The sequence below is a fragment of the Apium graveolens genome, chromosome 5 (assembly GCF_009905375.1).
Source record: "Apium graveolens cultivar Ventura chromosome 5, ASM990537v1, whole genome shotgun sequence".
NCBI lineage: Eukaryota > Viridiplantae > Streptophyta > Magnoliopsida > Apiales > Apiaceae > Apium > Apium graveolens.
This window is the reverse complement of record NC_133651.1, coordinates 8,319,829-8,345,743: the sequence shown is the minus strand read 5'-3', so window position 1 is coordinate 8,345,743 and position 25,915 is coordinate 8,319,829. Positions and strand designations below refer to the sequence as shown.

Genomic DNA, 25,915 nt, shown 5'->3' with positions numbered 1-25,915 from the left:
CATTGTAAGCTAGCCATCGTAAATGGCCTATTTTGTTGTAGTGTATCAAAAAAGCTATCTTATAACCGGTAAATCCAGTTAGCTTTTCATCAGATCCTTAGACAGAATGCATTATGATTTGGTAACAGTCCATCACTAAAAGATGCAATTAATCTATATGACCAAATGCGCACCAAAGTGAGGACTGGACTAGTAGCTACTGGTGTCAACGAGTTGTAGTTATCCATCCAAATAGAGAACCAATAAAGCATAGCCAATAAGACATGTACACAGTTACCTCAGTTCTAAGAACAAAAAGAAATAACTTGAGATAACTATTTTCCTATTGTTAGAACTGTCCGCAGCCTTGGAAATTTCAACTTCGTCTCTAGCTGTTTTATCATCTTGATCCATACAGGGAATATTTTTTGATACCATTGTACCATCATATTATAAACGAGAAATTGGTATGAAAACTAAGTTTGATAAAATTAACGACCAGAAAAAACATTATAAAAAAAAAAAAAAAAAAATAAAAAGATGCTAAACTAAAGTAACCAACAATTCCAAGCTAAAACTGACAAAAAAAAAAATAATTCCAGGTTAAAGAACTTATTCACGACTCATAAGCATTGAAACCATCAGTTTTACATTTCCAACATATATGCTTGAAACTTAAAATCAAATTAAGCTTAGCATAAATAGATTTTCTTCTTTTCCTATTTTAATAAGAATTATATGTACAGACAAACGGTGGAAATATCCATGATATTATACAACTGTAGTTAGTATACTACTTACCAACACAGTGAGACTAGCACGAATAATGGAGCAATGCAGCAATCTTATTTACATATGGAAAATTATATAATAAGATTCTATGTCCATAACAATCTATCAAATTCACTTTAGTTGCACAATAGTTGCTAGATAAAGTTTGTGCAACATAATTGTGTAATGTGTAATATAAACATTATAAAGATATTAGTTACAACTTTATACAAATGAAGTGTCTAGGTGGCCCATATTATGCTTTAACATAGATTTGAATTAGTGTATATAGGCTTCTTTATATGCTCTAATATTATTTTTATTTCCAAGAATGAGAGGTATGTTAAGTTTATAAACAAGTCACATGAATACAATTCAGCAAAATATCAGTTGTACCTTCTCCTCAGGCTGACCCGTCTTCTGAGATAGCTCTTTATTGTGAATGCCATCAGCGTGTTAATTATTAATATATATTATACTTACTTTACTCCATATAATTAAACTAAAATGGTAGAGCTTGTATAAACATATTTTATTTAATTCGTTAACATAGATTTGAATTAGTGTATATAGGCTTCTTTATATGCTCTAATATTATTTTTTGTTCCAAGAATCAGAGGTATTTAAGTTTATAACAAGTCACATGAATACAATTCAGCAAAATATCAGCTCTACCTTCTCCTCAGGTTGACCCGTCTTCTGACTCTTTATTGTGAATGTCATCAGCCTGTTAATTATTAATATATATTACACTTACTTTACTGCATATAATTAGACTAAAATGGTACAGCTTTATAAACATATTTATTTAATTCGTTAACATAGATTTGAATTAGTGTATATAGGCTTCTTTATATCCTCTAATATTATTTTTGTTACCAAGAATCAGAGGTATGTTAAGTTTATAAACAAGTCACATGAATACAATTCAACAAAATATCAGCTCTACCTTCTGCTCAGGCTGACCCCTCTTCTGAGATAGCTCTTTATTGTGAATGTCATCAACCTGTTAATTATTATATATATTACAGTTACTTTACTCCATATAATTAAACTAAATGGTACAGCTTGTATAAACATATTTTATTTAATTCTGAGTAGGTAAGACATAGTCAACCCGACCCGAGCACCCCCATGAGGGGATTCTAGGGAAACTCTTGAAACAAGCATTGTGTTTCGATTTCCGTTTATAATGAAAAAGATAAAGAGATAACTGTAAGGAGAAAGCTCATACACTACGGAGTAGATTAAATATGTTTTAAATTCAACTTTGAAACCTTAAATAAACTCATATGAGTGATAGCTTATGGTTTGCCTCAGATAAAAGTATGGCTGAAGGAAAATAATTATGCTTTCAAAATGAATATAGCTACAAATTTATAATTGACCGAGACATGGAAGTTTTCTCCTAAACTGTTCTAAACAAAAGAAACTAAGAGAAACTCCAAAGTTCAGAGTCGATATATTATGATATTCTAGTCAAAAGCATTAGAGTGTCTCAGATATTGTTTTGTTAAACATATCATGAATTATATAAGAGAAAAAGGTACTAGAAGAGTATATGTTATTTCATTAGATAACAACCTTATATACTACAAGATTGTGGCTGTTGAGTTACATAACCACCACGGAAAGAAGTGTTTCATTTTCCTGACTATTAAAAGCAGATTTATATAGGATAGGATAACTATGTCTTTAAAAACACTGTTGGAAAAAACTTAGAGAAAAAAAGACACCTACATTTTTTTGCAGAGAACTTGTACTGCTATATTTCTTGTTTTTCTTCTTCTCTTCTAAAACTCAAGGTAAACTAGCCATTATATAGGCTTTACAAACATATTAAAACTAACTATTACTAAAACTAACCACTACTAATTAATGGGTAAATTACATGTCCATAATTTACTCCATAATCCACTACCCCACTACTAAACAATTTTAAAATAATATTTTTCTCTAATAATTAATCTATTGCTAAATATCTAATAATTAAATAAACAAATAATTAATAACTAAATTTAAGATTATTCCAACATTCACCCCCATAATCTTAAATTTACGAAGCACTTTCTCTTCGCCTGTGATGCACTTCTCACCACCATCAATTTTGATGCACTATCTCATCAAAAACACTTTGGAGCACTTTCTCTCCAAAAACACTTTGGAGCACTTTCTCTCCACAACTCTAAAGAAGTGGTTCTCCCTCGAACAATTGTGCCATCCTTTCTTCATCATTCTGAAATCTACAATTCTTTGCCAGATGCCCATATTTTTTGCATTTGTAGCATTGTGGCTTTCCTTTGTACCAGCAGTCTTTTTCTTCATGTCCCATCTTATAACAATGGTTGCATTGAACTTTGTTACGTGTGCCTTTTGAGGATGAAGAAAAAACTTAGAGAAAAAGAAGACACCTACATTTTTTTGCAGAGAACTTGTACTGCTATATTTCTTGTTTTTCTTTTTCTCTTCTAAAACTGAAGGTAAACTAGCCATTATATAGGCTTTACAAACATATTAAAACTAACTATTACTAAAACTAACCACTACTAATTAATGGGTAAATTACATGTCCATAATTTACTCCATAACTCCACTACCCCACTACTAAACAATTCTAAAATAATATTTTTCTCTAATAATTAATCTATTGCTAAATATCTAATAATTAAATAAACAAATAATTAATAACTAAATTTAAGATTATTCCAACAAACACATTACTTCTAACACTCCCTCCTAATGTGTTGTTCCTGAACTCCCAGCAGATTACGCAGCATCTGAAACTTCTCTTTTGGAAGTGTTTTGTCAATATATCAGCAACTTGCTCCTCAGACTTGCAGTAGACTAATTTTATCTCATTTTCCTCGATCTTCTCACGAATGAAGTGATGTTTCACAGCAATGTGCCTTGTACGACTATTATAGATAGGATTCTTTGCCATAGATATGGCTGACTTATTATCACATAGCATCTCTGTTGCGTTTCTTTGCCTTTCATCAATATCCTCCAGAACTTCTTAACCAAATAGCTTGCGATGTTGCCAGGGCAGCAGCTACGTACGCAGCTTCTGCGGATGACTGTGCAACTGAATCTTGCTTCTTTGATTGCCATGAAAATGCTCCTGAATAAAATGAAAACACAAAGCCTGTTGTGCTCTTCATGTCATCTCTGGAACCTGCCCAATCACTTTCATAAAAACTAATTAATTTTAGCTCTTCACCTTTAAAATATTTGATTCCATATGCCACAGTTCCTTTATATAACGAAGAACTCGTTTGGCTGCTCCAAGGTGAACCTCACTAGGATCTTGCATATATCTGGACAACAAACTAGAAGCAAACATAATGTCCGGCCTAGTTGCCGTAAGATACATTAAACTTCCAACAATGCTTCTATACAAAGTCATGTCTACTTTTCTTCCACCGTCATCTTTCATCAATTTTTCATTTGCTCCGAGAGGTGTTGCCATTGCTTTGCAACCATACATATTAAACCTTTTTAACATCATTTCAGCGCATTTCTGCTGACAAATAAACACTCCATCACCTTGTTGGTGGATCTCAATCCCAAAAATGGTGTAGCAGTCCCATATCACTCATTTCATACTTCTTCATCATATCACTTTTGAACTGATTTATCATATGCTCATCATTGCTAGTAAAAATCAGATCATCAACATAAATTGCAACGTTAAGAATTGACATACCTTGCTTCTTCACATTGAGAGTTGGCTCACTCTTACTTTTGACAAATCCATTTTCCAGGAAGTAGTTGTCGATATAGGTATACCATTGACGAGGTGCCTGCTTTAACCCGTACAACGCCTTTTTCAACTTGTAAATTTTTCCTTCTTGTCCTTTAATGACAAAACCATCTGGCTGATCTACATAGATTTCCTCTTCTAAATCTCCGTTCAAGAAGGCTGATTTCACGTCAAGTTGATATAATTTCCATCCTTTTTGAGCTGCAAGAGCAATGAGGGTTCTGATTGTGTCTTTTCGAGCTACTGGTGCAAATGTTTCGAGGTAATCAACTCCTTTATGTTGTGAATATCCTTTGGCCACTAGACGTGCTTTATTTTTTAACCAAGAACATCTGACTTGTGCTTTATTCTATAAATCCACTTCACGCCCACAACCTCTTTATTTTTCGGTCTTTCAACGAGTTGCCATGTCTTATTTTTTTCAATCATGTGAAACTCCTCTTCCATTGCCTTCTTCCAAACATCTTCTCTAATTGCATCCTCAAAACTCGTTGGTTCAGTCATGCAAAAATTACACGACTCATAAATATCAGCAAGAGACCACATTTTCAGCGGAGTACTTCCTGAACTTGACGATCTTGCACTATCACTTGAAGGTGATGATGGATCAGTAGGTGAAGATGGATCAGATGGTGATGATGTGGTGATGACTGATCATTATTTTTGTCTTCATTTAGAGCTTCTGCTTCAAATGTAATAGTTTGATTTTGACATGCTTCTTTCTCCCAATTCCAGCTAGCTCCTTCATCAAACAACACATCTTTACTTATGATTATTGATTTCTTCTTTAAACTATACAACCTATATCCTTTTGATTTTGAGCTGTAACCAAGAAGAATGCATTTTTCACTCGTGTCTTCCAGTTTATGTCTTTTTTCTTTCGGAATATGTGCATAGCAAATACAACCAAATATCTTTAAATGGCTTACTGAAGGCTTTTTTCTGCACCATGCTTCTAATGGAGTCATTTCTTTAACTGCCTTAGTTGGACATCTGTTAATTAAGTACACAGTATATGAATTGCTTCAGCCCAGAATGAATTTGGAAACCCTTTCTCCTCTAACATTGATTTGGCCATATTCACTACAGTTTGGTTCTTTCTTTCAGAAACTCCATTTTGTTGAGGTGAGTAACCAACCGTGAGTTGTCTATCAATTCCTTCATCTTCACAAAATTTATCAAATTCTCTAGAGGTATATTCTTTACCCCTATCACTTCTCAAAACTTTTATGTAACAACCACTTTGTTTTTCTACAAATTTCTTGAATTTTTTGAAAATGCTAAAGACCTCAGACTTATATTTCATAAAATAAACCCACGTCTTCTTGAGTAATCATCAATAAATAAAACAAAGTACCTATTTTCAGCAAGTGAAGGAGTCCTCATTGGTCCACACGTCAGTGTGAACAAGCTCCAGCAGTCCCCCAGCTCTCCACGATCCTCCTCTTGGAAAAGAATTTCTATGGTGCTTTCCCATGGCACACCCTTCACACACTTCATTGTTATCTTCAACTTGAGGCACCCCATACACCATATTTTCAGTTCCTTCAGCCCTTGAGAATGTATGTGTTCAAGCCTTTTATGCCAAAGCAAGGATTCATCTTTCAGGTGTGCTTTTATGGCCAAATCAGCATCATAATTGAACATTAGCTGAAAACTTCTGCGCCTTTTCATCTGTATTTTTGCAACCAATTTTCTGCCTTAATTTTTGTCATAAATTGTGCAAGTATCATCCTCAAAATAAGCAGCATATCCATTTTCTATGAGCTGACCAACACTAAGTAGATTTTGATCTAAATCAGGGATTAATAAAACATCATTAATGTATCGTATGCCATCTTTTGTTTGAATACATATCGTACTTTTGCCTCTTGCCTGAACCAATATGCCATTTCCCATTTTCACTTCAGCGGTAATACTTTATCAATCTTTGTAAATATTGTGATGTCTCCGGTCATGTGATTGCTACACCCGCTGTCCAATAACCAAGTAGTTCTACTTTTCTCTTTTGTGACCTGACAATTTGCATAAAAGACTGCATATCCATCTTCTTTTTCTTCAGATACATTCACTTGCTGCTGATTTTTGAACCTGCAATCTTTTTGCAAATGTCCAAATTTCTTACAATGATGACATTGAGGCTTCCCTATGAACCAGCAATCCTTCTCCGTATGGCTACTTCGTTTGCATATTTCACACTTGTTTGTTTCACTTGCATCACCTAAACATCTGTTATAATTACTTTTTCCTCTTCCTCTTTGGCCTCTTCCTCTTCCTCTATTGAACATGCCACCTCTTGATGATACTCCTCCATTATAACTCTGAGACGGTGATTCCTTTTTGTTTAAGTTGAGCTTACATTGCAAAGCACTTTCAATGGATTTTTCGGAGTGTCTCATCAATCTTTGTTCATGGGACTGTAATGATGCCATCAACTCACCAGATTTTAATGTGTTAATATCTTTGGTTTCTTCAATAATGGACACCATAGCATCATATTTAGTCAAGCTAATCAGAATTTTTTCAACAACTTTCTTATCGGTAACCACTTCACCGTACAAAGCCATTTGATTGACAATTTCATTTAATTTTGAATAATAATCCTTTAAACTTTCAGACTCATTCATCTTCAAGTTCTCAAAATCTCTCCTGAGGGTTTGTAGCTTAATAGATCTTACCTTGGAATTTCCTTGGAATTCTTCTTGCAAAACTTCCGAAGCTTCTTTGCCGTTACAACCTTCATAATTCTGGGAAACAAGCTCTCTGATATAGCTTGTTGAATAAAGAAGAGGGCTTTTGCATCTTTCTTTTTAGTCTCTTTAAGGCCTCCTTCTGAGCATTTGTTACATTTGCTGGTTCATCATATCCACTTTTCACTAAATCCCACAAGTCTTGAGATTGGAAAAGTGTTTTCATCTTCAAACTCCAATAATCATAGTTTTCACCATTAAAAATGGGCATTGTAGGTTGTTGAATATTCACACCTCGATTTGTTGCAGCCATTGTTGACTTGTTGTTTCCGCCTACTGCTGTTGTTTACGCCCAGTTTCTAATCGAATCTAGCTTTGATACCAATTTGTTAAACATATCATGAATTATATAAGAGAAAAGGTACTGGAAGAGTATATGTTATTTCATTAGATAACAACCTTATATACTACAAGGTTGTGGCTGGTGAGTTACATAACCACCAGGGAAAAGTGTTTCATTTTCGTGGACATTAAAAGTAGATTTATATAGGATAACTACGTCTTTAAAAAACACATTACTTCTAACAATATTAAAATCAAATCCAATCAAACAACATAGAGTCATAAATAAACACGCACGCACAGATAGAACAAAAAAATGAAAATACAGAAGAAACAAACCTCCTTGATAGCTGATGAACGCCCTGATAACCAATAGCTTCAATATGAAAGTACTTAAACAACTCTGACCTGCAAAAGATATTCCAAATAGGGCACATTCGAACCCAATTCAAACACCCAATCGGTGAAAACTCCTTAACAATTAGTACACAACTCAACTCAACTCAATTACCCAACTCGACAGAAAAAATAAACAGAAACAAAGGTAAAATTTTAATTACCTAAATGAATACAAAACCCTAGCAAGTCAAATAAAAAAAACAATTACTAATCAAAGCTTGATGGAGGGAAGATGCTAAGAAGTTCAAAGCCCTTAATCATTTTTCTCTGTCTCACCACCTTTTCTTATAAATATCTATCCTCGCAAGAAATCTGATTCATAACAAAAACATATCAAAGTAGGTTAAGGAGTAATCAGACTAATTGCACATATTAGTAAGTTAGGGAGTAATCAGACTATTTATGCATACTTGGTAGTATCAAGAATCTGAAGGAGATGAGGGTGGCTCTCTGGTATTGTGCAAAAATGCAACACCTAAAAGCATAGTTCCAAATCCACAGGGCACTGAAATAATCAAATATACTAAGCATGCAAACTTTAACTGTTCACAGGAGATCTGTATCTCCATCCTGCATACATGTGAATCATCAATTAATTGCATAGATATTTGTAAAAAGGAGAACATGATATATTTATAATATCTCACATGTTCAGTGAAAGCTAATAAAAATGGAGAATATATCTCCTGCCCATAAGTTTGACGCCACTTAGCTCCCTCACCAAGGGGATTAGTTCTAAGATAATACTTACCTTGTATCTGCAATTATGAATGTGAACTTATAAATAACATTGTAAATGAAATCATTTACAGCCAAATTAAAAGAAAATCATATATATTAGAAGACTACTTATATCAAACCAAATGATATAAGTAGAAAACCCGACATACACGGCTGGGAAAATGTATTGCTCCATCATCAAAAAATTAGAAAGTAAACATCAACCAGAAAGTGACTTACAGTTAACCCAACGCACTTGTTAGAAAAAACAAACTGTCCCATTTAGTGCCGCTGCAACACCTCTACCATCATCTTTAAGTAATCTCCTATAATTTGAGATTGCCATTTCTCCGATTACATAAAGGTTTGCATGAAGATAGCCTATAGAACGGATACATTAAAGGTTAGAAATCTTAGTTGAGTTGTTATTCTCACCAATTCCTAACGAAGTTTATTACCCTGCGAAAGTGCAGCGGATTTTTCTTTAGTCAATTTCGAGATAAGGGCTCGTACCTATACCAATATAATAAATATAATATCAAAAGTAATCAAATAAGATGAAAAAATAATGAAAAACAAAGAAATGTGAACTTAATTGGACTACTTGGCAACAAAAAAGTGCCACCAGCAGCACAATACAACACATTTTCAAGTTTCTAGCTAGAATATCACTACAAGAAATAAGGCCGTTTACGACGGTTTTTTTGAACTAAAATCATCGTAATTGAGGCATTTAAGACGGGAAAAAATTGTAGTTTTTGCTCGAGTAGTAAGTTCAATTTTTCGTCACAAAATAAAATTGCCTCGGAAGTTGGGAAGCAGGGGCCCACATTCTCAATAAAATAATAAATCTACTTACGACGGAATATTCCGTCGTAAGTTATCAACATACGACGAATAATAATGTCGTATGTTAGTTACTTACGACGGAGGAAACGTTTTATGTTTTCTTACAAGATCCATCTTTGATAAAATAAAACACAAATTTACGAGACAACTATACGTCGTAAATTAGTAACTTACGATGGAATATGTGATAAACAACTGTCGTAAGTTTGTACTTCCAGAATAACCAAATTCTGATTTTTCAGTTTTCAGCCATGTTCGGCTTCCAATTTAAATTCTAAACATGTCAAAGTCTAATGCAATCACAAAGTTAACAAAAACTCCCTCGCAAAGTCTAATTTCATTTCCGGTAAGTAATTAAGCAACCATAGCCAAAAATGTGCAAGAACTACAAATAGTTCTGGGGTTTGTCAGGCTGGGGTTCAATGTTTTAATGAATTCTTCATTTTTGTTTGTGAAAAAAAAGATATTCAAGTTTTAATTAAACAACTTTGCAAACTTAGAGGTCTATTCAATTTATTTCTAAAGAGATTAAAATAATATTGTATTGAGCTAATTAACAATTAGTCATTTACCCTTCCATTACTGACATCGAGTTTGAAAAAAGCCCATATGTCCTTTTGGTGAACCCCGAACAAATCATGAGTATCCATATATCTTAATAATCTAAAAATCATTGTTTCACTTTAAAAATATATTATCAATAAATATACATATTCATATATTACTATTTATTTAATATTTTGTACTTATGGTTTTTGTAAAAAAAATGTGCGCCTTACTACTAAAATAATTTATTTTTGGATATACTATCTCTTACTATCCAAAATTGCATAATATTTAAAAATGTTTATTTTATATTGTTGTTAAGTTACATTGTACATAACATTAAAAAAATAAGTATATTGTGCATTGTGCATTGTATTCAAATAATTTATTTTTAAATATATTAATACCTCTCATCAATTAAAATTGCATATTATTTAATAAAAATGTGTCTTTCATTTTTTTATTTTTTTTGATGAAAAAAGTCCAACTATATTATATAAAATATGTAAAAAATTGTACTTTATTTTTTCCAGCTGTATACAGATTTCACAAATTAAATGAGTATTTATGAAATTTGTATTTCCTGGATGTTATCCAGCGTTAAACATACGTTTATACTTTGAAATCAATGGTAATGTTATTGACTTATTTTTTCGTATGCCTCTATTCTACTATAAATACATACACAATCTATGTTCCTCATACAAAAATTACAAATCATAGAGTGCCCTTTTTTTATGTATTCTTGTATAGAATGATAGTAAGAAGATCTCTCATATAATGATAGTGTAAAAATATTTAAATTTGTTAACAAAAATGTGTTATAGTTTATCAAATCCATATAAATTGAGGATGTTCATGGTACATCATTATATTGAAATTAATTTTTTTAAGATGATGATGTTTCATGAACAATCCTTAGATTATATAGATTTTGTTTTTTAACCGTTGTATTCAGAGAAATAGAAATGCATATTAATTCAAGAAAATTAGATACAATTTTCTTTTATATTATTGGTTAGATATATTATGAGGATTTGTGAATGCAATGAGTTGTTTCAATAATTTGGAAACATGAGCTAATCTGATTCTTAACCATATGTGAGATGGGATTGCAAAGTCTTTTTACCATAATTTTTATCTGTCTGTTTATCAATTTTAATCATGTATGTTTATATTCATTGGTGAATGTAATAGTGGGGTAGGGGTGATACATCACTATATCAAATTCAAATATTTAAATGAAGATTTATCATACTTTAGTTTCTAATATAAATATGTATCAATGGTAGAAAAATAATTAGCTAATTTTGTTAATGTAGCTATTAAGTACTTTTGTTACAATCGATTTGATGAAGAGGTCTTTGAAAAATCATTTAATCTCCTTGTTGCCTATATGCTATGTGGATCTCACACGGTTAATGAGTAATGAGTTTTACTTTTGATACTAAAAAATATAACTTGACAACATTCAAATGTGGTATAGGAGTGTTACAAACTACTATTTGAAAATGCTAGTTTAATATGACTACATGGCAAATGAGAAATTCTCAAATCAAATATCCAGGCATCTAACATATTAGAATGAACTCGGGTGTCTAATACTAAATAACACTGGGAGCTGCACGGGATTGAAGTTTCTACTTCATGATGGTGGTATGCGTGTAATGTGTGTAAGTAAACCCGATAAATATAATGACTTGTAATTTAGAAATTCAGTTTAATTAAATTCATTTGATGGTCCTCTCTTAGTAAAATGAATAATGATACGATGAATAGATGAGGTAACTCAAAGGAAAACTGGGATTGATTTGCAAGTGTTGTGATGGAACTAATGGAGAAAGTCTGCATAAACTACACCGGTTCACTCTTGCTCTAGCCTTTAGTGTAATCCATGGAAGCGACCATGATCAATTTATACTTATGGTTCGTGTACAATATTCTCTAAAAAAATTGGTTGAAAGTTCAAAGAAGCACATATATGTGACCGGATGAATAAATTGTATAACATCATGTTTATAGATTCTTCACTTTGTTTAACAGCATCCGGTATATTCCTTTCTATTTTTTCCTATGTTCCTTTCTGTTTTGAATTATGTCTGCATTTTCTAACGAGTCTGGATATGAAATTTAATAATAAAAAAATACGAAATTAATGGGTTTCATTTAAGACTTTACAAGTATGTAATGGTATGTCGCCATTTACATGTATAATAATTTGAATTATGAGGAGGGAATTGGACATGTGTAGTCTGAGGATGTCTCTATTTGTATTAAATGAACGTGTTCGAAGTGGATTGGTAGCTTAATCCATTTGTGGTTCGAGATGTGATGGACGTTTGCAGCTCTTCGGCTCCTCATCAAAAATCAATTTCTTAATGTCTATATTCAATTGTAATTTACAATAATATTTTAGATCCTAATACGCTTGACCCCCGGGCCACACCTAATAGTTAGAAACAAAGTGGTATGATGAAAGTACAGTTCTATTTAATTACAAGAGAAACCATAATGAATACTTCAAAATAGTTTGTCCAATAATCGTCTAAAAAGGAAAGACAACTAGAAAAATATTCGCTGCCAAATTAATGTTGTTTGCTACAAAATTAATTCCCTCCAACATAAAATAATTACCTAATTTTGTTAATGTAGCTATTAATTACTTTTTTATAATCGATTTTTCATTTGATGAAGAGGTCTTTCGAAAATCATCTAATCTCCTTGTTGCCTATATGCAATGTGGTATCTCCCACCCGTAATTCCATTCTAATCCGCTAATGTGTATCTAAGGGGTTTTATAAATTTTCATTTGATATGTAATTGTGGACTACGGGTAAAGAGTTTTACTTATTATACTAAAAAATATAACTTGACAACATTCAAATGTGGTATAGGAGTGTTATAAACTACTATTTGAAAATGCTAGTTTATTATGACTACATGTCAAATGAGAATTTCAAATCAATTATCCACCTGTTTAACATATTAGAATGAACTCGGGTGTCTAATACTAAATAACACTGGGAGTTGCAGGGGATTGAAGTTTCTACTTCATGATGGTGATATGCGTGTAAGTAAACCCCATAAATATAATGACTTGTAATTTAGAAATTCAGTTTAATTAAAGTCATTTGATGGTCCTCTCTTAGTAAAATGAATAATGATACGATGAATAGAGGAGGTAACTCAAAGGAAAACTGGGATTGATTTGCAAGTGTTGTGATGGAACTAATGGAGAAGCAGTCTGCATAAACTACACTGGTTCACTCTTGCTCTAGCCTTTAGTGTAATCTATGGAAGTGATCAAGATCAATTTATACTTATGGTCCGTGTACAATATTCTGTAAAAAAATTGGTTGAAACATCAAAGAAGCACATATATGTGCTAAATGCATAAATTGTATAACATTATGTTTATAGATTCTTCACTTTGTTTAACAACATCCAGTATATTCCTTTCTGTTTTTCCTATGTTCCTTTCTACTTTGAATTATGTCTGTCTTTTCTAATGAGTCTGGATATGAAATTTAATAATAAAAAAGAATACAAAATTGATGGGTTTCATTTAAGACTTTACAAATATGTAATAATGGTATATCCTCATTTACATGTCTAATAATTTGAATTGTGAGCAGGGAATTGGACATTTGTAGTCTGAGAATGTTTCTGTTTGTATTAAATGAACGTGTTCAAAGTGGATTGGTAGCTTAATCCATTTGTGGTTCGAGATGTGATGGACGTTTGCAGCTCTCCGGCTCCTCATCAAAAATCAATGTCTTAATGTCTATATTCAATTGTAATTTACAATAATATTTACAAAAACTAGATAATGGGATTCTTCAAATCTTTTTTTCTTACTTGTTCAACTTTTGGGGGTGATAGAGATGTTCTAAATATTTTTTGGTTTGCACCCATGATGGCATTTGGTCTAGTTGTATGGTTCTCGCTTAGGGAGTGAGAGGTTCCAAGTTCAATTCTCAGAATTCCCTATTTTCCCGACTATTTTAATTTGTTTTTTCATTTCCCAGCTTATCGCATAATACTATAAGTCTATAAGTAGTTTTCCACTTTCATATGACATGTAGAAGACTTAAAATTTCTTTATAGAAATTTTACTACATTCACATTCCAATCAAACAAACATCAAAATACAGGAATTGTCTAACATAAGGAAAGCAAAATCTAAGTAATATGAAAATTTAAGGTAAAAACAAAACCAGTTCATTTACAAACAAAGCACTAGAAACTACTTACTAAATCTCTTAAATTAAGCTGACATGAAAAATAAGATTTTTTTTATCTCGTTGCCTTAAAAAACTCTTACCTCGAAATTCTTGAATGGTGTCTCTGTTTTAACCCTCTTTACGCACCAAGCACCCTTCGCATATGTTATGGTCACAATCATTTAGGGTAGTACAGTGTTGACACTGTCAGGCATCTGTCAATTGGACATGTTTTTCTTTCACTAGAGTAACATCAACTTCAAATAGGCCATTTTCTAATCCCTTGAGAAAGTTCGAAAAATATCTTTGAGTTACCTTAGTTAAGTTTATAAGCTCCTTACGAATTTTTTTATTGAATTCTTCTCAGCTAGCCTCATCTTTAAAGTATTTTTGCAGCTTATTTTCTACGTAATCATGTAGCCTTTCTAAAGCCACCTCAGCCTCACCTTGTGCTTACTCAAATAGTTTTGCTTTCGTACATGCTTCTGGTGGCATAAAATATCCATAAATATAAGTTCATTTTAACACTCGCCTTTATTCAAAAATCTGCTCCCAAGCTTCCCTAACAAAGCTTAGGTATTCTTGCTGACAATTTTTTTCTCAAGTTTCTGAAGTTTCTTATTTTATATGTGGCTTAGATCTGCTAATGGTTTCTCTCTTGACTTTTCATTTAAAGCCCACCTTTCATAATAATGAGCATATCTCTTGATGTATTCGTGAGCCGATGCTCTAAGCCTAACAACTTCACATTTTCCTCTCCTCATAATCTCCTAATAAGTACTCAGTAGCATCCTTCAGCTTACATACAAAGATCAAAAGATTGTGTTCTCTGATTTAGATGATAGATGCATCTAACATGTTTTAAAGACTAAAGTTGTATAATTTTTTATTTATGTATTCTCTCGACAATAACAAGAAAGTTTCTATGATTAAACAACAATGCCATCATAAAATCTTACATAAGTTATCACCATTTCCGTGTATATATGACCATTAAAAGACTTGGCCATACTTTAATACCCCCATACATTAAACAACAATATTCATATATTACTACTTGTTTAATATTTCTCCTCATCCTTTTTGTAAAAAAAATGTGCCCCTTACTCCTAAAATAATTTATTTTTGGATATACTATCTCTTACTATCCAAAATTACATGATATTTAAAAATATTTGGTTTATATTGCAGTTAAGCTACATTGTACATAACATTAAAAAAATTATATTGTGCATTGTGCATTTATTTTTAAATATATAAATAACTCTCATCAATTAAAATTGCATATTTTTTAATAAAAAATGTGTCTTTCATATTATGGTCATAACAAAAATTATTGTGAATAAGTGAATACAGTTCAATCAAACTTGATAGAGTTTAATGAAATAAGTGGGAAAATACACAATGTATGCTAAGTGTTAACTTTTATATATGAGTGCTAAGTAAATATGTATGAAAAGCATAAACGTAAATATGTATGAAAAGCATAAACACTGGGAGCTGCACGGGATTGAAGTTTCTACTTCATGATGGTGATATGCGTGTAAATAAACCCGATTTGCAAGTGTTGCGATGGAACTAGTGGACAAGCATTGTGCATAAACTACACGGCTTCACTCTTGCTCTAGCCTTTAGTGTAATCCATTGAAGCAACAAGATCAATTTATACTTATGGTCCGTGTACAATATGTTATAGTTTATTTTTGTAAACAAAAAAACGTTATAGTTTATGAAATTTATATAATTTGAGGATGTTCGTGGTACATCATTATATTAAATTTTTTTTTTTTTAAAAATAATGATGTTTCATGAACAATCCTTAGATTATATAGATTTTTAACAGTTATATTCATAGAAGTAGAAATGCATATTAATTGAAGAAAATTAGTGATATAATTTTCTTTTATATTATTGGTTAGTTATATTATTGAGCATTTGTGAATGCAATGAGTTATTTGGATAATTTGGAAACCTGAGCTAATCTCATCCTTAACCACGTGGGAGATGAGATTAAAAAGTCTTTTTGCCATTATTTTGATTTGTGTGTTTATCAATTTTAATCATGTATGTTTATATTCATTGGTGAATATAAGAGTGGGTACGCGTGATACATCAGTATATCAAAATTCAAATATTTAAGTGATGATTTATCATACTTTAGTTTCAAATATAAATATGTATCAATGGTAGAAAAATAATTATCTAATTTTGTTAATGTAACTATTAAGTACTTTTGTTACAATTGATTTTTCATTTGATGAAGAGGTCTTTGGAAAATCATCTAATCTCCTTGTTGCATATATGCTATTTGGTATCTCACACCCGTAGTTCCATTCTCAATTAATTCGCTGATGTGTGTGTGTTGGCGTGTTATTCAAACTTAAAGTTATCTGCTTTGTCTATTTATTTCTTTGAGTCGTGCTGCTATATCATGTGTGGGTCATGGCCTGGCTTGAAGAGTTTTATATTTTTTAATAAATCTTGTTTTAACGTTTGTATTGATTTAGTCGGTAAGTTTTGTTAATCTGCAGCCCATGAGTCTGGGATGCAATATCTCCGAAGGATCCGAAAACAACTGTGGTTGAAGAGAAAGAGGATAAGTTAGCCTTGGCTGCGATATACCAGGCTATACCCAGGACATATTGCTAACTCTAGCTGATAAAGAGAGAGCGAAGGAGGCAGGGAGGCCATCAAGTGACGTGTCAAGGAGCTGATAACGCGTCACGACTACAAAGGTGCAGACATTAAAATCTGAATTCGAGTCGTTGGTTATGAAGGAAACGCTATATATCATCGATGATTTCAGCATGATTGGCTATAGGTTAGTTACAACATACGAGCTTTTGGAAAGGAATTGTTGAAAGTTCTGTGGTAAACGAAGCTGTTACGGCAATGCCAACCAAGTTTTTTGCAAATTGCCTCTACATAGAGCAATTTGGAAACCTTGATATGGTATTGGAAGAGACGGTGAGGTCAGAAGGCTCACGAAGAGCGTCTGAAGCGATTGACAGACACAAGAGGTAATCAACTCCTTCTAAACAGGGAACAATGGATTGAAAGGGACATATGAGTCCAGTTACTGTTGACAAGAGAAGAGTGGCTTAAGCGAAGTAACAGGGGTAGAAAGCCAAAACGTGATAAGGATGTAAAGGAAGAGGCTCACATGGCACAGATCCCTGACGAGGAACCTGCACTCCTCTTGGCGAAACTCAGGGAAAACGAAAAGAAGGTATTTTTAATAAATGAAGAACATGTAAAGCTAAAGTTTAGTCAAGGTGATGTTGGAAGCCAAATGGAATCCAAAATGTGGTACTTAGATAATGGAGCTAGTAACCACATGATAGGACAACTATTCAAGTTTGACAAATTGGACAAAAGTGTAGCGGGACAAGTTAAATTTGGGGATGGATCAGTTGTGCAAATTGAAGGAAAGGATGCATCTCTTTGAAGTGCAAGAATGGAAAAATCAGAACATTGAACGAGGTATATTTTATTCCCTCCTTACGTAGTAACATTATTAGCCTTGGACAACTTACGGAAGTGGGATACAATATCACTATTAGAGGAGATTATTTGTGGGTTAGAGAACAAAAGGAAATTTTCTTATGAAAGTTAAATGTTCAACAAAGATTTTACAAATTTAATCTATAACAGGGATTTACAATGTCTGATGTCACGATATGAAGATGAGAGCTGGTTGTGGCATTCTCGTCTCAGTCATGTTAATTTCAAGGCCATAAAACTCATGTCCATGGTTAATATGGTGTTGGGAATGCCTGTCATCAAACAACCGAAAGAGGTGTGCACTGGCTGTCTCATGTCAAAGCAATGCAGATATATTTTCCTAGCCAATCGAAGTCCATCGCAACGAGACCTCTTGAGTTGGTGCAAGCGATCTCTGTGGCCCAATCTCACCAACCACGCCTGCAGGTAATAAATATAATTTTGTTCTAATTGATGATTATAGTCGAGTAATGTGGACTTATCTTCTGAAAAATAAAAATGATGCTCTTGATGCCTTCAAGAAGTTTCGTGTGTTAGTCGAAAATAGTTCATTGAAAAAGATTGGTACATTTAGAACAATCAATGGTGGGGAATTTACCTCAAAGGATTTTGCTCGATATTATGAAGAAGCTGGGATCACTCACCATTTTTCTGCTCCATACTCGCCACAGCTGAATGGCGTGGTCGAAAGGCGTAATAGGACCCTAATTGAGATGTCACGAAGTTTACTAAAGGAGATGAAGATGTCAAACTATCTGTGGGGGGAAGCTGTTCGACACTCAACATATTTGTTGAATCGACTTCCAAGCCGTGCTGTAACTGGTGTTACTCCATACGAGGCATGATCCAACGAAAAGCCAAGTATAAATCATTTGCGAGTCTTTGGATGTATGGCATATATGAAGGAGCAGAATGTGAATCTGAAAAGGCTTTACAATAGAAGCAGACCAGTAGTGAATCTTGGAAAGGAACCGGGTACAAAGGCCTATAGGCTGCTAGATCCTGAAACTTGAAAGATACACGTGAGTCGAGACGTGATCTTTGAGGAGAAAAAGGCGTAGAATTGGTGTGAAACTGAAGATGCAGGTAGATTAATACTGGTAATTTTGTTGTAATGTCGACTTTACAAACTCAACACAGATGTTGAAGTGACAATGCAAGGAGACCATAAACAAGTGATAACCCTGAAGATGAAGACAGTATATGTCAAAGTTCGAGCATATCAGAGTATGGGTCTGAGACTGATGAACCACCTATAAAGTTCAAAGCACTTAATGAAATTTATGCTGCTACTGAACCAATAGAACTGGAGGAGTGAACTATATCTTATGGGCATAGATGAACCAGTCAATTACTCGCAAGCTGCTAAAGAGGGTGAATGGAGGAAGGCAATGCAAGCTGAAATTGAGGCTGTTGAAAGAAATGGAACCTGAGAGTTAACAAAATTACCAAAGAGGCGAAAGGCAATTGATCTGAGGTGGGTATATAAAATCAAACGAGATGCAGAAGGTAACATTACAAAGTATAAGGCCATAATTATTGCGAAGGGCTATGCGCAATGAAGGGTATGGATTTTGATGAGCTTTTTGCACCTGTTACTAGTATCGAGACAATACGACTGTTGATGGCACTTGCAGCTAAAGGTAATTGGCAGGTGCACCATCTCGACGTCAAAACAGCATTCCTTAATGGAGAGATTAAGGAGGAAGTATATGTGAAGCAACCTGAAGGATTCGTGAAATGTGGAAAAGAGCATCTCGTGTATAAGCTATTTGAAGGATTTATACGGACTAAGGACAGGCTCCAAGAGCCTGGTATTCTAAGCTTAATAAGTGTCTAGAAGGGCTGGGATTTACAATGGTGTGCAATACGAACAATCGGTGTATACCAGGCCATGTGCGAAGTGAAATTTTAATCGTTGGATTTTATGTGGATGAGCTTCTAGTCACTGGTACAAGTGTTGAGGCTATTGTGGAATTCAAACCTCAAATAACAAAGAGTTTTGACATGATCGATTTAGGCAAGCTCACGTATTACTTCGGTATTGAGGTGGTGCAAGGAGATGGATACATATGTCTGGATTAAGCAGTATATGCAAAGAAGATACTTCACAAAGCTGGAATGTTTGAGTTAATCCTACTATAATTTCGATGCATCTTAAAGAGATCATCAACAAGGATGAAGGAGGCAAACTGGTGGATTCAACAAATTTTAAAAGCATAATTGGAGGGCTGAGATACTTGATTTACATAGTCCTGACTTGGCCTATTTTGTTGGTGTTATAAGTAGGCTTATGGCAGAACCTACGGTGATGCATTGAATGCTGCAAAACGTGTCTTACGATATGTGAAAGGAATGATGGATTTTGGCTTGATTTATACTAGTGATGAAGAGAATAATATTGTAATTGGGTACTCAGACGACTATCTGGCAGGAGATGTAGAAGATAGAAGAGAACTGGCGGTATGGTCTTCTATCTAAATTAGTAACTTACGACGGAATATGTGATAAACAACCGTCGTAAGATGTATTTCCAGAATAGCCAAATTCTGATTTATCAGTTTCCAGCCATGTTCGGCTTCCAATTTAAATTCTAAACATGTCAAAGTCTAATGCAATCACAAAGTTAACAAAAACTCCCTGGCAAAGTCTAATTTCATTTCCGGTAAGTAATTAAGCAACTATAGCAAAAAATGTGCAAGAACTACAAATATTGGATGAATAGTAAATGATAAAAGCAGAGACATATCTCATATGATTTAGCGAGAAAACCTACATAAAAATTAATCTACTGATATGTCTACTTCTGCATAAGCGCTCTCAAGATGGGCTTGCTCGGCTTCCTGAACCTCTTTCTCAATCTTCCTACATTTCTTACACTTGTAGTACACACTCATAAAATAGCTCCATACTTCCTCATACACTGCTCATAAAGTCCAGTATCAAACATCTTCCAGAAACTCTTTTCATTGAGCTCTGACACGGCATGTGGCTGGAACCCATAGTTTTCAATCAACCAGCTCTTCAACAGTATAGTACTAAAATGGACATCGAACCTGATCCCATATATTGTACTTGGAACCTATGAGGTTGGAAGTGACACTTCCGACAAAACTATCATCACCAGGACCTAAAATCCCCTTTATTGATTGAGCAACTATAAACTCGGATCTTCCATTATGCCTCTTGTGGCGAGCCACTGCAAGTTTTCGATTGTCTTCCATGACCCTCTTGAGATAATCCATTAAGAGTCAAATACTAACCTTTTCAAGGATTGTGACAGAGTACATGTAATTCTAAATGCTCCCAAACAACATCTAAATGGTTGATTACATAGAATGACTACTGTGAACTGAATCAAATCACAGGACATATCAAACAAATTTCACTAAGGTCATGTTTATCTCACCTGATTATAATCAGCAGACTGTGAACTTGTTTGCTCTGATTTCCAATATCAACATGTGTGCCAAATTATAACCATTTCTCAGTTCCTATATATGAGATCACAATGCCTAGTGATAAGCAGTATTTTTATAATCTCCTCGAAATATACTTGTTCAAGGTATTAGTACAAGTATGATCAAATGAGTACAAATCATAAAATAGCGACTGCTTAGCGAAACATCCATTAATTTAGTGAAGTGTTTGGGAATGAAAGCAAAGTTGGAATGAGAATGAATTCTCAAACTAAGTTGTGTTGCAGGACAATTCTAACTACTATGAGGTACAATCTAAATATTCAAATGGAAAAAACAAACATATTGCAGCATAACATACTGACAATGGTTATGTTTTACTAATGCTTAATAAATTACAATCCAGGTCACAAACACGAAACATCAACTAGAAACCTTAATTATTATATAAAAACTAAGTCAAACATCCCAATATAATTAACACTATTATAAGAATCAAATATTTCAAACGTGAAACAAACATTATGCAGCATGACATATTAATTATTGACAATGGTTAGTTGTTAATACTTGTAACAAATTAGAGCAACTACAACCCAACACTATAACGCTATTATAATGTAATTTATAGTGCAAAACCTACTCCAAGGCAACACTAACAAACATGAATAATCAACTAAGAAACCTCAATTACTATATAACATCCCAATACGATTAACATTATTATAAGAGTTAAACTTGGAGAAAACAAGAAAGTGAAATGTCGTAAAACACGGAAACCTTACATTAGTGTAAACGGTGTACAAACTGCCCCCATGTAGTCCTTCTACATATTTTTCTTTCACAATCACACAAGTGCACCTCCCAATGTCCACTGGCAAAGGCCTGCACAACAATGTCTTGCAAAACAGGAATAGATGATCAATTTAAATAGCATCAGACCAGATAATTTTATTAATTTATCCAGGTTAAATATAAATGACAAAAAAAAAATTATGTTAGAATATGAATGTACTTAACATTTCCACAACATTTCCACAACAAATCAAATTAGGCGAGATTTGAATGTACTTAACATTTCCACAACAAATCAAATTTAATTAATTCATCAATAATTTCATACAAAAAGATTTAAAAACCTATTGGGAATAGTAGACCAGGAAGAAGCCGGAGCAGACTCAGAATCCGAATAATCCCAAATCTTCAACGAACTCGAGTGCTCCGAATCAGCAGGCTCCATACTTCCTGATCCAAGTATAAATTCAGGTTCATTCATTTGCATACACAGTTAAAGTGAAGTTGGCTTCAAGGCTCTAGGCTTCTTATGAAACTTCTCGGTAGACACCTTTTTAGCCACGGCTACTGGCCCGCTATTCGGTTCCGTATTTTCCTTATCAGCATTTTTTACATTTTCAACTTTTTTAAGTGCGACAACAGTCTCTTTGTTGTCAGAATTACGATGAATGTGAACTCCGAGAGGCACGATATCGAGGTTTCCATGACAGCCTTCGCTCGAACTGCGAGTATGTTTGAGGTCTGTGAGGGGATTGACATAAAGGGAATTGTATGGAATTTGAGACAGAACCGAGGACTAGAATACGAGATCCAGATATTTCATAATAAAGAATTGTATAATAAGGTATAATTACATTATTGACCAAGTGAAAACATCAACAAAATTTGACTAGAAGGTAAAAATCATAATAACTGAAAATATAATTGTTGTTGGGGATTGCTATTTAGGACTTATACTTTGATATTAAACTTGTGACTAACAATCAGCACCACTGCATTTGTATTAAACTTTCTATTTCATTGTGACAAGCTCAAAATGTATATACATAATTTCACATACATCTGCTTAACAACAACATTTTGACTCTGTAATTGCTGAACTTAATTTTAAATATTTCACATACATAATTGTTTTGGTTGCACGCACAATGTTGTAATGAAATTCATATGAATGGTGGTATCCTAAATACAAACCAGGCAACTCGCTCATTTATCACAACCACTTTCTTTTATTCATATAAACAGAAAACACAGAAAAGATGATACTATATATTCGGTTTCCATTAATAATACAATAGGTTTAAAATAGATAATTAGTGATGCCTACATTTCTTTTGTTGTAATACATCAATGCCCACAAATGCAAATTTATGAGAGTACAGAACAAATGAGTACAGAGTTGAGAGTACCGGTTGTCCAGTTTCAATACAGACCAGGAAGATCAGGAGGTTGCTGAGCCTCTTCTTGTAGTTCCTAATTTCAAAAAACAAATGATAAAAATATACTAAATGAACAATAAATAAAACTACTCCAACCAATTATAATATTTGCAAGTTAAAAACAATAACCTGAGGTGTGAGCAATCTAAAGTCATCATCTTGTTCTTTAATGTTTATCAGCATTTCATCATTTGTCTGTAGGTCTTCTATCGCCTTCTTGGTATCAATAGCTTTAGACTTTTTTCTCAATATCAGACCCATATAAATCTGAATCAGAATCGGAACCCTTCTCAACATCAACAATGAAGTATTAAGTACAGAGACAAATTAAGTAACATCAACAATAAACTATTAAGTACAGAGACAAATTAAGTAATTAAGTAATTACAAATTACTGTATATAAATAAAGAAACTTGCCTCTAATTGAATAAAGTACAAAGTACCGAGACAAAATATTGATTATTTAATGAAAAAATGAATCAATGATACCTGTTGGATCTTGGAATCTTTGATACTTTAGAAGAAAATCGAACTAGACTTAACAGCGATTAAATCTTTGATATATATAACAGCGGTTGAATCTTCGATATACTTTGCAAGCAGCAATCGATTCAGAGACTTAAAATTTAGGTCTCAAGCTCTACTCAACCCTATTTTCTATTTTGTTCCAATATGGTGGACTTCACATTGTTTCCTTTGTTTAATGTTTTAATAAATTATATATACTAGCTTAAAACCCGCACGGATTATCTAGATTTTTTTTAATATTATAATTTTTTTTAAAAAAAATTAAATTAAATTCTTAATTTTGTTCATTTAAAATTTTAAAAGATATGACTTTATGATAATTATATTAGTAGGCATATATATTCATAATATTTTATAACATTTAAAAGTATTTAAAATGATGGGGGGAAAATATTGTTATAACAAAAATATTATTTTATTGAGGGTAAAAATATAATATCTCCATGACCTTAAAAGAATATTATTTTAACATGTTGATTACTTAATCGATTAACTATAACTCTATAAAAGATATTTTAAAATTAGGTTAAAACAAAACCAAAATTCTAAAAGGTTTGCCATCTTTAGACAATTTTAAAATTTCAAATAACTAATCTTCGGTAATTAAAGGAGGACATTTTAAAAATAAATGATTAATAACGCTTTTCAGAAAATTATATATAAAATTTTAAAATATGTTCCATCAGTTTAACTTGCACAACTAACTAGTGTTTAATCCTGAATTTGTGTTTTGATTAATTTAAAAATATTTTTCAACGATCCAACCGTATGGATGTCAATAGATATATATACTAGTGATATAACCAAAATTTTGTATCAAAATATTTTTATTTGGTTTGTCATTTTAACGGTCAAGCATCAGTTTGACTAGTACAACTATCTACTATTTAATCCTGAATTGGTGTTGTGATAATTTTAAAAATATTTTTCAACGATCCAAATAGAGGGATGTAAATAAATAAATATATATATTAGTGATATACCCAAAATTTCATATCAAAATAATTTTACTTGGTTTGTCATTTTAACAGTTAAACATGAGTTTGACTAATACAGCTAATTAGTGTTTAGTCCTGAATTGTTGTTTCGATAATTTTAAATATATTTTTCAACGATCCAACCGTATGGATGTAAATAGATATATATATATATATATATATATATATATATTAGTGATATACCCAAAATTTCATTTTAAAATTATTTTATTGTGTTTGTCATTTTAACAGTCAAGTATGAGTTTGACTAGTATAGCTAACTAGTGTTTCATCTAGAATTGGTGTTTCGATTATTTAAAAAATATTTTTGAACGATCGAGCCCTATGGATGTAAATAGATATATATATATTAGTGATATACCCAAAATTTCATATCAAAATAATTTTATTTGGTTTGCGATATTAACAGTCAAACATGAGTTTGACTAGTATAGCTAACTAGTGTTTAATCCTGAGTTGATGTTTCGATTATTTTAAAAATATTTTTGAACGATCCAACCGTATGGATGTCAATAGATATATATATTAGTTATATAACCAAAATTTAATATCAAAATAATTTTAGTTGGTTTGCCATTTTAACAGTCAAACATGAGTTTGTCTAGTACAGCTAACTAGTGTTTAATCCTGAATTAGTGTTTCGATTATTTTAAAAATATTTTTGAACGATCCAACCGTATGGATGTAAATAGATATATATTAGTGATATAACAAAAATTTCATATCAAAATAATTTTATTTGGTTTTCCATTTTAACAGTCAAACATGAGTTTGACTAATATAACTAACTAGTGTTTAATCTTGAGTTGATGTTTCGATTATTTTAAAAATATTTTTGAACGATCCAACTGTATGAATGTCAATAGATATATATATTAGTGATATAACCAAAATTTTATATCAAAATAATTTTAGTTAGTTTGCCATTTTAACAGTCAAGCATTAGTTT

The 25,915-nt window shown here is 32.5% G+C and overlaps 1 long non-coding RNA gene across 2 annotated transcripts; it reads right to left on the bottom strand.

The window, feature by feature from the left end:
- Positions 1-20,489: 20,489 nt before the first annotated feature.
- Positions 20,490-24,052, bottom strand: LOC141661619 (uncharacterized). 2 transcript variants are annotated; one of them, XR_012550053.1, is made up of 6 exons: positions 23,930-24,052; positions 23,569-23,725; positions 23,410-23,473; positions 21,991-22,722; positions 21,196-21,301; positions 20,490-21,016 (listed from the first exon to the last, which is right to left on the bottom strand). It is a non-coding gene; the product is annotated as an uncharacterized LOC141661619 (long non-coding RNA). The 2 variants fall into 2 exon arrangements; XR_012550052.1 differs by having other exon boundaries at positions 21,196-21,280.
- Positions 24,053-25,915: the final 1,863 nt, after the last annotated feature.